We start from the raw sequence: 15,180 nt of genomic DNA, 5'->3' as shown, positions 1-15,180 counted from the left end.
GAATAAAAAGATTATTTGTCCAACCTTTTAAATGTTTTAAGATCTGGCTGAAAATGGAGGTACTATCAAATTTCCCTCTCAAACTTGCCAATGTTCACTGTTAAAAAAAAAGCCTCAAGCGCAAAGTGTCGGAACAATGAAGGGATTGAAAATTTCACTCCTAGTAAACAAAGAAAATGGTCATGGAGACTTGGACATAATTTACTTAAAATTTTAAAACGAAATTGGGCATAAAAAGTTAAACAGAGATAGCCCAAAGCCATGTCATCCAAGATCATGCCCCACACTCGAGTGTGCTACTCCTGTTTCCGAAGAGCTTCAAAGAGGAGCATATGCCCCAGATAATTACCACCAATTTCCTAATTAAGGCAATCCAGAAAGATTACACCTTTGGAGTGAAATTTTCTGTGAATGAATGCATCTTCATGCGATTAACCCCACATAAATTATTGCTTAGACACGGGTATCTTACTGGTAAGATTTTAAACAGACGGAGTAAATGACTGGGGTATCTGCAATTGACAAATATTTGCTAATTAAGTAATAAAACTAATTGACCCCGTTTCTTTCCCACAATAAAACTTTATCGTTGAGCGATATATCTCAAGTTTTATTTCGTATTGTGTAAACGTTTTCTGATTTTTACGTCTGTGATGTTTTGCAAGACTGACTCTGTACTTCGCACAACGCATCGTAGTTTGTTGTATCTTGTAAACTTCTCACCTTTTCCAATCAAAAGATTCTGGCAAACTTTACTCTTTTTTTTACTTCTGAATCTAAGGCCCACTGGGCATAGGCTGGGACACAAAACGTTTACTTAATCTTGATTTTGATAAATAAAATCTGGTTTTATAAGAGATGATTTATAATCCTTTTCATGTGTTCCTGTCAAGGGGTGGAAATTTGGCAAATGGACGAACATTTTTGAATATTTACAGAGATAAAGTGCAGCTAAACATAAGAAATCTGCTTCTCTGTTTGCAAACAAGTATTGATAATGACTCTTGTGAGATTATATCAGGTGATAAAACAAATGATTTTATAGTTTCCTTTTTAACAATATTTTGTGAAACAAATCATGCATAGCATAAAGGGACTTTTACTTGGACTAGGTACATGCACATGAATCAAAAACTTCTTTTTTTTTCCAAATAGAAATGTCGTTTCAATGAAATCAAGTGAAACACATGCATCTTCCAAAAGGAATACCAGCAGATATATAAACTACATACACGTACTATAAAATTATTGCCATGAGATCCCTGGAAAGTTATAGAATATAACCCCAGATGTTAATATGACAATTTTTGACTCCAGCAAAGCTGGACAGCTACAGATATTGTATTAAACGCTTTGATCTTTTTTTTAAACATGTATTGAAAGGGGGCACGATAAATCGAAATTGATGGACATCAGAATCAGTGTCAAACTGCATGAAAGTACACTGCCCCGGGGCTGAAATGAAACCTACAGAAGAGCCGTATGTTATTAAAAGATTCATTAAAACTAATCAACCCACACAAAGAAGTGTCAGGGAAGTGACGTGTTGAAGCTATCTATGCCTAAAAAGAAATCAGTGACAAATGACAAAGGTAAGTAATCGCTAATTATAGATTAATATGATTATGATAAGGTCAAGTCAACAGACACCGGAAACTGATACATTATCACCGTGCATTCATGACAAAGTTCTGTCGAATAAGATCTTTTTAATAACAATGATCTTCGTTCAATTACCCTTACTGACAAATATCAGCCAAGATGATCTTATTTTTTTCCACAAATATCGGAATAGCTTCTGGGCATTAGTTAAAATTTAAAAAGTGTAGAATTCTAACCCCAAAATATCAGTTTGTATGTCATAAATTACTATATATAAACCAGTTTTATACATAACTCATTCTCTTTTGGTACATCGAGAGGACTTGATTGATTGACAGTGTATACTAGTAGTTGAACGTCCTTCGAGGTGATTCCACCCATAGACACCAGATTTATGTACATACAATTGAAATTGATGCAAAGTAATTCAAATTGGCCGCAACAAAATGTGTGGATTTTAAAGTATTTACTCATGAAAAAAGTCAAAAGAAATAAATTTCAAAGAAGCAAAAGTATATATGAAACATTATTAGATATTCTTGCAAAACAATTTAAACTGTCCCGTCCCGCGCATTTTTGAATACTTTTATTTTCAGTGAATTGTTAACTATTAATAGTTAAGTCATGAATATGGAAATCGGAGAAAAAAGAAATAGGATGATAAATCATAAAATTATTGCCTATTGGTTACAAGGTGAAGATAAGAAGTATAATATATTTCTAAAGAAGGGATTCTTGTCTGGTTTCTGATTAGTTGAAATTTTCAAAGTATATTTGCTTATGTATATTACATCTTATATGTTTAGATGTAAGGGATTTAAAAGATCATATTTTTCTTTCCTCATCATAGCTGTACAACTTTAAATAGAAATGGTAAACTGAGTTTGAAATAATATGGACTCTATTTTTGGCGGAACGGCGGCGTATGAAAATATCTCCTATTCTGCTTCTCAAAATTACTATAAAACAATTAATTTAGTTAAAATTTTTAAACAACCAAAGACTTCAAGAAAATTTGAAATGTAAGTAAAATTAAAAATAATGGAACTGAAGTTTAAAGATATATCAAATAAATATGATTTTCCAAACAAACTACAATATTGTTAGCTTTTAAAAGCTTCCAATCTAAGCAAGATTTGAGCAAAAAATCCGTAAAAAAGTTTTTTTTTCTCTCTTATTAAACGGTCAAAACTTTCTGTTTTTGTATCAATTCGTATCTTTATATGACTACTTATGTGAAAATAAGAAAAATTTAAATATAGTGGTTGGAGCGTCTGCTCTAGAATCGCGGAGTAACGAGTTGATCCTTGCGTCGCGGGTTCGAATCCCACTGTGGGACGTGGAGACCAGTCCTATAGATGAGACCGTATAAACCGAGGTCCCTTGTCGCAGTAGGTGCTGGCACGAAAAAGATCCCTCACTACTCAATAGCCCTCAGTGCCGAGTATAGATCAAAATTTGCAGCTCTCCACCAGCAAATGGTGTCGTCTCCATATGAGTGAACAATTCTCGAGAGGGACGTTAAACAACACACAAACAAAAAACGAAGCATATAAAAATAACTAATATATCCTAAAAATCTAGGAAAAATAGAGGAAATTCGGATTAGCCAATATCTATTTTAGTTAAATTATTTATGTCAATTTGGTAGTATCATCTAATAGACCCTATACATGCTAATATCTTTTTCTGCAAAAAGAAAAACATTTAATCTTTTGAAATAGAAGTAGGTATCGCAAGATTGGCAACAGTATTTTTTATTCTTAAAGTCAAGGAAAAAGATAATGACCTTGACCTGACCTTCCTTATGAAATGGTCAAATTTAATGTAATTATACCATCACTTGACATGATAATGTCTTCTCGAAGCTAGGAAAATTTCATTAATCTTTAAATACAAGAAATATGAGGAGAATCCCTCCCTAATAATTATGAGTGTCTCAATGCTTTTTGACAAACAGGACTTACAAATTTTTCGCTGCATTTCATTTCCGGAATTTTGCATTGCATTTCCGACAATTTTTATTTTCATTTGCGATATTTTTATTTTCATTTATTTCCAACATTTTTAATTTTCATTTCCGACATAATTTTTTTCTTTTTTACATTTCCAGAATTTTTGGAAGTACCTTTCTGGCAATTTAATGCTAACCAAGTAGGTGGAAATAAAATTTTAACACGATATAAATATATTTTATTTTTTCAAACCCCATTTTCAAATTAAAATATGCGAGCTAAGTCTAATTAAAAGTTTTGATTGAATTAAATGAGCATGCAAGTTTTGTTCACTAAATTTAAATTTAGATGGGAATAATAAATTCAACATTTTGGCTAGGTGGGAATAAACCGTTCACGTACTGATTTGTCACGAGATAATGCCAATGTTTATACGTTGTCACAGAAATGTTTCACATTAAATGCAAAGTGCATAAAAAAATTATTATTGTGTCATTTGCAACTTAGTCTATTCAAAACAAAATTTGCTTCTTAAATATTTCAAAATTTATTAATTATTTGGCACTGTATTTAATATCCGGAAACATTACGTTTTGTGTTTATATCTTACGCCCTCCCTTGTCGGGAGGCAGTGCATATAACAACTCATATAACTGAAAAAAAAGAAAGCTAATTTCAATCATTTAGAACCAGTAATAAACATTTTTTAAAAAACTTTTATCCGTAATTTTTATGTACGTGTGTATTTTATCAATAAGGAAATTAAAAAATTAAAAAAAATAACGTCTCATTTCCCCTTTCTAACACCTTCACAAATAGATCAGCCTACAGGTGTGATGAGGACATGTTCTTTATCGTACCTGTCATATATTCTTTTGGTGAAAAGGTAGCTTTTAACGGTAGTTTCGGCACTTTTTATGCTTAAGGTCAGTTAAATACTACTTTTACATGTAATATACGCCATGTACATCGTGTTCGAAAAGATGGATTGAAAAATTTGGAAAATTTTGAGAACTGTGTTTTAGAATGAAGTTCACTTTTGAATTGCGAACTGCAAACTGCGGTCCAAAACCTGATATCTTAGGATGTTTCGAATCCAAAATCCAACACTGGTGTAATAGAAAATTAAGGAACCTGGCATATGATTACCTTTATTATCTACCTACTGAAATTTTAAATTTGTATATGAATATGCCACAACATTTTTAGGGAATATTTCTGAACGAAAAACATGGCAGAAGTCCATCAAACAGTAGAACCTGGGGAGAAACAGTCCAAGTTCCTGTAAATGACATGCGACGGATGAACTCACTGGAAAACAGACACATTGCAGCGCGCTATGGTACCTTCAAATTACACCTTTTGATTCGTTGTCCGTGGAACACCTTGTCTTGTCTCTATCAAAGGGTACTGGAGTTTGATTTTAATCAAATTTGTTGAGGTAAAAATTAATTTAAAATGGATATGTCGTCAATTTAGGCTCAATACCAGGCTCCGACTGAAGAATTTATCACAACTATTATATACCTTCAAGCTAAAACACTTCTTAAGTACCAATGATTTCCTACACTTCGTCAATAAGGCCTTTTCATAAAATATTTTGCTCAGTTTACAGTGGAAAAAACTCTGATTTACAGTAAGGGTGATTGTGCTCTCAGTTCACAACAGATTCATGTTGGCGTCCAATGTTCAGACTGTGGTTTTCGAATTGTTTTGGTTTGTTAGTAACTACACGAGAAATAATTTTGGCTTGCATGTTCATATTTTAATTATTGGTTTGTGAAACAGTTCAACGTCAATTTGATAAAGGGGCACTTGCTAGAGATAGATACATTACATGTTAACACCATGGCTTGCCTGTGACTGTTTTGACCGGGTGTCATAATCGTTTTTACAACGGGTTAGTTGATAGATAGCTCGTGTGGGATTTTTTGGGATTTTTTTTTTATTCACACAACATACATAACATTATATACATACATCAAGTTTCAGAAGCAGAAGTGCGTTTTTATTTTAGGAGAGAGAGAGAGAGGGTGAGAGTTAAGAGAATAGTAGGTTCCACCTGTTCCACTAGGTATCAAACTTTTCCTTTCCACCATTCTTATAAGAAATAAATTTTTGTGTTTCATCATGAAATCTCATTTGTGATATTGCAGTATGTACATTAATAGGTTTCTGGGTGCATCTTGCAGTATAAATATAATATTTAAGCCAAAGAAGAATAGCATTTTGAACATCAGTGTTTTCATCAATAAACCCTAAAATAAAAGATTTCTTAGTAACTCTAATCTTTAGACCAGTCTTATCTTCAAGTAAATGAACAAATTCTTCTAGAAAAATTTGTGTACTATTGCATTCCCACAAAAGGTGTTCTATTGTTTCCTCCTCGGTGTGGCAAAAACTGTAGAACTTACAGTCATTTTTCTTAACTTTGAATAAGAATAATTTTGTTTATAATCCTGTACTGGAACCATTGGAGTTTACAGTCTTTTGTTGCTCTGTAGGGTATTATGTGAATTTTTTTTCCATTCCTTAATTTCAACTTCTAGAAGCTCACTCCAATGTGTTTTACCTGCTGCAACAGAAGAATTTTGAATAAGGATTTCATAATAGCATTTAGATTTTTTACATTTCATTACTGTGTATACGTGTAGATATTTGACATAATAAATGGGTTAGTGAGCTTTTTTATTTTTTTTTCCTTACCAGAATTTTTCATCCAAGCCTTTATAGCATGAATAATACTATTGTATTCTAAAAAATTAATCTTTATATATTTTCTGGGATTTTTTGGTTATGAGTATATGCATGGTTCTGTTGAAGAAAAAAAATTGGTTTCCATGGGATAACCTGAGAACAATTTGAACTTGATTTTTCACGTTCATAAAGGAGCTTTATCATAATTTTATGCATTGTGTTGGATGATTAAAATTAAACTATTTTAGGTCCAGTTGGTATAACCAGATGGGCAATCATTATGGAATGCTTAATTTTCTTTCAATGAGCATCAAATGTGCTCATTCTTCTCATTTTCCTCGATGTATCTAAATTCTAACATACACAGTCCAATACGATTAATTACACAAAATAAACTCCTGTCTTTTGCACTTGAATATTCCTTGCACTTCAGTCCGATTACAGCTGCATACCCATTTAGGTCTGGGGCCCGCTGCAAGACACTCCGGCCTGCGGGAATGTGGGCGTGCCCCCTGCTGACCAGGTGAGAACAGGCTCCACAAATCAGGTAGGTAATTAGACAGGCCCGCTTGACAGCTATCTCCAAGGTGTAATTTGACCACCAGTTTCAAAGAACTGGGGGCGGAGAGGCGGGGAAATTTAAAAGCTCCATGTTCGGATGTAGTAAAGTGAAGAATTACTCGTTTATTGAATTATTAATGGACATTTAAGAGTGAAAGGGTGTCTTCAACAATTGAGGAGAGACTTTGTTTGAAAATGTGCCTAGTCGAACATTCTTGACCGAGTCATATCTGATCAGAATTTTTGTACTTGCACGAAGATGCATATTTATGACCCTGATAATATGAATTGAAATACTTGTACAAATGCACATATCTTCGAAAAATACTTTGATTTTGTGCATAATTATCGATGTTAGCGCCATTGAGTTAGTAACTCGTGTAAATCATCAAAATTTTTTACAATTCGGACACCTGTTGGATCTATGAACAGATCAAGGATTCACTCTCCCCCCCCCCCCCACACACACACACACAAAGTGGGTGCATCAATTGAAATCGTAGGTGATACTCAAAATTCCATTCAAGGAAAAAGAAAATAAAATGGAAAAATGCAATAAACTTACCAGATTTTTTCGAGATCTTTCACTTCTTGCATTTTTCTCGCGGGGAAAAAAAATGAATAATTCGGAATTTGATCAATGTTGAAAAAAATATGCTAACAATCAAAGAACGTGCCGATTTGTTAAAATATATCTGCGTGTAGAATGTAATTTGGCAAACCTTTTTTAAACAAAAAACTGAAAAAATAAAAAATAAATCTTCTGATATTTTAAGACTTTCAACAATAAATCATGAAGTACTATGTACTATGAACATGTGTTCTAGAGTTATTATTTGCATGTGTCGTTTATATGAAAACATTGCACGAAGTCTTCAATCTAATTTAATCACAAGCGCCCATTTTTTCTGATCACGAAAGAAATACCCCTCCGTAAATATGGAGGGTTATACTTGTATTTCATTGCCCCCTCTCCTCCCTATCAAAAATGTCTACGAACTAAACACCAACACTTCATTAACTGATTTTGTTTTTTCTTCTACCTAATAAAATCAAAATTTAAAACATTGATCGATTTATTGCTAATGTAATACTCTCAGAATGCTTGTTTATATAGTTTTTATGTACACAGGTGTCATTGCATATTATAAACTAATCTTTGATTCTTCGTCAGAAAAAATATAAATAACAACACTTCAGGAATAACAATCGGAAATTCACCGCCAACGAGATTAAAAAGATTAATTATCAACACTTTTTAATACAGTACAATGTTTAAACTTTGAATTAAATACACACTGTAATACAACAAAAAATATTTGCGCTACGTATTTTCACGTAATCGGATTAAATTCAATTAAAACTGAATTGGTGGATTACAGGTAAAATGAATGAATAAAAATGCGTGAAAACTATATTTCAAAACAACTTGGGAACAAAGAACGTCAGATTTCAAACTACCGGCGTGATATTGTTTAAGTATCATAAAAAAGACTCAAAAATCAGACATTAAACGAGTATTTCCTGTGTGTTTGTATTTTTATTTTTATTTGGTAGAGGACATGGACGACTCAAATTTCATTCTAGGTTCAAATAGAAAAATTATACCTTAAAATCAAGCTAATTTGAGTTCATGTTTTAAGCTCTTTCGCAGAAGGTTCTGCTTAAAAATTTATCCAGGAGAAATTCTTCACATATGTGAGACATTTTTTCGTATAAACAGCTAACTGGCAAAAAGTAAACATCCTATGCAATGTATCAACAAAGTGTCTTTTACGTAAATCAGAGTTTATTACTTTGGACACACTGCCTGTCATAATTTCATCTCTCTTCCTTCCCCCTCCCCCCCCCCCCCTTTGAAATTATCAAAGTTAATGTGTCCGACGTTGTTTCATCACTCTGTGTGGAAGAAGACAACCTTCGATAAAAGTAATACATATTTTGTTGAATAAAGTTATTTTTATATTTGAAATAAATCATCAGTCTTGCCTCATATATATACTTCTCTAAAAGAGTTTTAATGGACAACTGGTACAATTCACAAATAGCACAAGGGGAATAAATATTCACCACTAAAACAAACAATTGGGAGGCCTAGGGATTGCTGAAACAGATGAAAGACACATAAACTGAGAATAAAGAAAACATTTATAGAAGACATCACAGCTCTCTCTCTCTTTCTCTCTCTCTCTCTCTCTCTCTCTCTCTGGTTATTATGGGAGTACATCATACACCAATATCATGATTCCTGAAAGACTGTTAAGTTGTTATAACATTGACGAACTGAACTAGAATGGATTTTTGGGATTTCATGCAATAACTTTGCAATATTTACACAGGTAAAAGTAAAGGGCTTTATGTGGATGGTTGTCAAGAACTAAAATGTCGACAGATTGCGCTGATTTTGAGAACACTTTTATGTTAGATGTTCTTTATTGTTCATCTTAAGGGAAAATTTATGAACATTTCTCATATTCCAGTAGATGTACAAGTCCAATGCAAATAATCTCCACCATTTGTTATTTGCGTAGCAAGTTTGCAGTAGGTGTATCTTATCAAAACTTGACATGCACAATTCATTTCTTCCTTGGTAAAATTTCCTGGGTAAAAATGACACCAAGTGAATTTATAAGAAATTCAAAGGGTCATATTTAACAATTGGGTGGATTTTTTCAGTATACCTGGAAGTCTACTTCTTTAAGCCAAAGCAAGACTCGGATTAATTCTCCAACAACTGAATAACTGAATGTACTGTATTCCCACAAATTTTTACTAAAATAGAGAATTTGGTGTTATGACTAATAGTCATATAATAATAATAGTCAAATTTTCTATTTTAATAAAAATTTATGGGAAAACAGTACTTGGTAAAAGATTTTGAGAAACTTGACTTTATTGTTAACTACATGTGTAAAATCTAAAATGTAAAGGCGAATGTAAAGCATCGTTTTCCTATCTCTCCCAGGCATAATCCAGGATTTTGCCGCGTGGGGACGATATTAAATGGCGACGGTTAGTGTCTGCTGGTGGGGATGGGGTGGGAGGGGGAGGGGGCAAAACCCTGAGAATCAACAATTATAGAGAACTTTATTTTGACACACCTTTACAGATCAACAGCCCCCCCTCTCTCTCTCTGGTAGCGTGTGTGCGAATGGGGAGGGAGGTATTCCCATCAGTATGTGATAGTACACATGTGACATGTTATATATAAAATGTGTTCAACGCACAAACTCAAAAAATAAATAAATGAATAAATAAATATTTTTTTTTTAATTTAAAGAAAAGATCACTTGCATATATAACATGTCGATAAAGGTCATATTGATAACTATTCCAGAAAAAAATACAAATTACGAAAAAACGTAATGGTAATTCTAACTTTAATCTTGGCTTTTCCAACTTTAAAGTTGGTAATTCCAAGATTAAAGTTGGAAAAGCCAAGATTAAAGTTGGAATTGCCAACTTCAAAGTTGGAAAAGCCAAGATTAAAGTTGGAATTACCAACTTCAAAGTTGGAAAGGCTAAGATTAAAGTTGGAATTACCAACTTTAAAGTTGGAAAAGCAAACTTTTAAGGTAGAATTACCAATTACCAACTTTAAAATTGGAATTACCAACTTTAAAGTTTGAAAAGCCAACTTTAAAGTTGGAATTACCAAATAAAAAAAAACACGTGGCACTAATACGCTAGAAAGGGGCCAGAAAAGCTCAAATCATAGTTGAAAAAGCCAAGATTAAAGGAATTATCAGCTTTAAAGTTGGAAAATCCAAGATTAAAGTTGGAATTACCAACTTTAAAGCTGGAGACGCCAAAATTAAAGTTGTAATATCAATTTTAAAGTTGGAAAAACTTTAAAGTTGGAATTACCAACTTTAAAGTTGGAAAAGCCAACTTTGAAGTTGGAATTACCAACGTTAAAAAATATTATGTGGTACTTATACGCTTCCGTATGTAACTGATAAGTATGGTTATTTAGATCAAACTGTCATTGGAAAATATTTTTATGTTGATGCGCCGAATATTGGCTATCCGTTTTTTTCCGATTCATATTATTCTGGTAACACGAATCACCGAAATGCCCTGTAATCACCGAAATACCCCTAATAAACACCGAAATACCCATCAAAATACCGAAATTCCCATTAAAATGTTTTTCCATAATTTTTTTTTATTAAAAAAATGCTTAAATTTTTCATAAAAGCATAACTGATGGTAAAATTAATTATTTTCATGTGTTGCATCTCGAAGCGCATAGTAGTTCAAAGGGCGATAACTCGTATTAGTGATAAACTTCTAGGTTGTGAAAATTCTGCGATGGTGTATAAAATCCATGAATATAACAATATTATCCCTTGGAGAAAATCAGACAACAACTGATTGTGATTGTAATTGTTTCATGACCTCAAAATTAATTAATTAATGCTAAAATCCGTTCATAGTCTTTATTATTAATAGTGCACATATTATTAATACAATTAGCAATATTAAATTAACCAGTTGAAGCATTGGGAAAATTTGATTTGATTCAGACTTTTTTTAAAAAATGTTTTTGTCCTCTCATTGATTTTTTTAGCGACTTTTTGCCTAGCGACCCAAGTTGGACCGTTCATCTGTTCATACGCCTGCCGACGCCTGCTGGGGAGGGGGGGGGGGGATACGTCTGGCGATAAAATCTATACACCAGCCGTTATTAATAGAGTAAATTTATATATATATATATTTTTTTTAGATATATTTAGTTTTATAGACCATATAAGTAATGCTTTACCAAACATATAAGCAGAATTATGTGTTTTTATTCTAAAATTGATAGGTAAACCAACTCCCGTGATAATTTACGACCGAGATGAAAGAAATTCAAAATACATGTAATATATAACAAAATATAAAAATATTTTTTATTCTTTATAATTTATTACTCCATGTAATTATTATTATTTTATTTTATTGATTTTGTTACTTGGTTAGATACATTCTCGGTAAACTTAAATATGGAACATTTCCCGTGTAAACTGGTAAATCGGTAATATTTTCAAAGTACCAATTGTTTGATAATGCATACGTATTCAACCCATCCACCCATTAAAAAAAAATCATTTATTAAGTAAATATGTCAAATTTTACTGATTCTAACGATGTGGTTCATTATCTCAGACTTACTTGTACAACCTTTTTCCATTTACACACAAGGATCATAGTTTAAAATAAATAAATAAAAACCCAAATTACCAAAGGATCAAATATCCTATAGTGTACTTTCCTAATATCAAACAAATGGAATAGAATTCCTATAGAATATAATTCCTAAAAATTGCAGCAACCAAAAACGACATGGCTTTTTCATAAATGTTTGTACAATTGAAAAAAAGGTTTTTATTCTCTATTGTTATGAAACTGCTAGTATTATGTGGATGTGTCGAGCGTATCCAGGTGGCTTGTGTCCTTTGAATGAAGGGATGAATAAAAATGATTTGAACATAAAACGATACGTTGCACATAATGTATATATTTAAAATTGCATTTTCGTCACTTTGGCGAAAATGGCGAATCACAGCTCAAGCACTGATTTTATTTTACTCAGCTGTAAGACATTGAAAAATGTCTGAGTGTTTATATAAAAAATATACGATTTAGCCTGTCCTCCATTTTTTTTCTCATTCATACCATTATTTTATGAATTATATGTATTAATCTTTCTTCTTATTCTTTTCTGTCCTCTTTCTGAATAAGTATATCATATTAATGATATACTTGTACCTCTGACCTGAATTTATATACTGTAAATATTTTTCATTGTCCTCATGTACCATATATTTGGATGGTTTTGAGTGAATCTTGATCTTTGATCTTGTGTACAATTGAAATAAATAAATAAATATATTTTTTATGTTCGGTTGTAATGATGAGAAGCGGGAGATCCAATCAACTTTAACATCAGTAAAAAAATGTTGTTCCATCAATTATCCTCTTCTCATTAGCAAGAAAATAATTTTGGGTGCATTTGTTGATCGTAACTAATTTCTAATCATAATCTGGATTATAATTAGCTTTTATAATGACTGTAGCAAGCAAGAAATCTGGATAACAGCAACATAAAACCAGAAGTCTCTGATGAGACTGTAGCTCTACTGGTTGTACTTATAAAGGAAGATAAAAGTAGCACTTGGACTTGAAACTTTGCAACAGCAATAAATAGAATAATGATCCTTGGTTAATCTGTTTTTGTGGCAAGATTTATTGCAATCAGAATAAAAATGTACGAGGAGTAGCCTTTTAAAATAATTTTACAGAAATTTCGATTTAAGTAACCATGGCAACATCATTCAACAAAATCAAAAAAACAATAATGACAATTATGTTTATCAGTGTAGTCTACTTGTATGCCAAGTTATACTGAAATCAGACAAAACATGTGGGAGGAGTAGCATTTTGAAAGTATTTCAAAAAATTCTATTTTTAGTAACCATGGCAACACCGTTCATCAAAATCCAAAACTGGTATTCAGAATTATGTATTTTAGTGTAGTTTACTTGTGTGCTAAGTAATACTAAAATCAGACCAAAACTGTTGGAGGAGTAGCATTTTGAAAGTATTTCAAGGAAAGAACAAGTCTCAATAAGGCTTATCTGTGGTCCCCTTTTACTCGTTAAATTTCGAACATTTATTAAAATTTCTGAAAATTAAATTTTAGTATTAACTAATGTCTTTATTATTTGAATCATCATCTAAAAATGTCAAACAATGGTTATAGGCAGCATACGAAGCTGTGCGTTGAAGGTAGGGTCCTTTGATTTTCATGAATATCAAAAGAAATCAGTGACAGGTACACACTTCAAAGCTTTTGTAAACACCAAGCACAGGTTTGTTCAGAGTCGAGTTTGAAATATAATGTGTATATTATATTTGTAAAGGTTGAGTGAAAATATCTTTGTTGAACAACCTTGTGCTCTATGTTTTCTAATTAAAAGTATTGTGATTTTGAATCTCTTCGCCGACTTCATTTACATGCGATTAACCTCTTTAAGACCTGTTTAGAATCAGAACAAGCCACGTGGATTTGAATCGTTACGGGTAAATGCCCCCAGTAAACGTGCTAGTTCTCAGTTGAAACGTACTCAGTTAAGCTTGTTTGGTTCATCTTGTTATAGCTTTTATTGACAAAGTTTTGTAAGAGAAAATTATATTTGTAGTTGATTGTGAATCTTGAACATATAATTCGTTTTTAAAAGAAAAATATCATATCTAGATCTTCTTTTTATAGTATCTAATCTAAATGTCTCCGCCCATTTCCATGTAATAGAGAAACCGTAGTCTGATCGGGGGAAAATGTTCCGGCATTTTTTAGTGTGGTAGGTGTTAAAAATAGGCTTGTATTTTTGATATGTTTAATTATTCATTATAAATACACAATGTTTTAATTAGAGATACTTCGTTATACACAATGAAAACAAACAAAATACCGTATGCTAATATTTAACCGGTAAACCAAGGGTGTAAAAAGGGACCACACTACTATACTTAAGGTATGTCACTCGTGAAATTAGTTATATCAAGGATTTTTTGAGAAGTATATTGTAGATATAACGGAAAATATTCTCTGAGTAAAAGTATGTGGGGTTAAAGTTCCAAGATATTAAATTCAATAAATGTGTAGATTTGAAGTATTTTCTTCTAAATATCCTTCCACCACAAGAAATAGTCCCTCATAAATCTTGTTTCTTTATGAATTTGTGAGCAGTTTTTAAATTGAATGTTGTATAATTTGCGTTGTTTAATTCAAATATGTCATAAAAATTGAGTTATAATAAATAGTTTTGAAGTTAGAGGTTCTGACTGAACTTTTCTTAAAAGCTGACGAGTGACATACCTTAAGTAGAATACTCCTTTCTATTTTTAGTAATCATGGCAACACCGTTCATTGAAATTAAAAACCGATACACAGAATTATGTATCTTAGTATAGTCCACTTGTGTGCCAAGTTATAATGAAATCAAAACTGCAGGAGGAGTAGCGTTTTGAAAGTTTTCACAGAAATGTCTATTTTAGGTAACAATGGCAACACCGTTCATTGAAATCAAAAACAGATACACAGAATTATGTATCTTAGTATAGTCCACTTCTGTGCCAAGTTATACTGATATCAGACCAAACCTGTAGGAGGAGTAGCATTTTGAAAGTATTTCACAGACATTTCTATGTTGAGTAACCATGGCAACACCGTTCATTGAAATCAAAAACCGATATACAGAATTATGTATCTTAGTGTAGTCTTCTTGTGTACCAAGTTATATTGAAATCAGACAAAAACTGTAGGAGGAGTAGACTTTTGAAAAATTGTTTACAGACGGACGTACAGCTAGACAGC

This window comes from Saccostrea echinata, unplaced genomic scaffold (assembly GCF_033153115.1).
Source record: "Saccostrea echinata isolate AGI-Se365-2 ecotype Australia unplaced genomic scaffold, CSIRO_AGI_Sech_v1 ptg000056l, whole genome shotgun sequence".
Classification (NCBI taxonomy): domain Eukaryota; kingdom Metazoa; phylum Mollusca; class Bivalvia; order Ostreida; family Ostreidae; genus Saccostrea; species Saccostrea echinata.
This window is presented reverse-complemented; position numbering follows the sequence as displayed.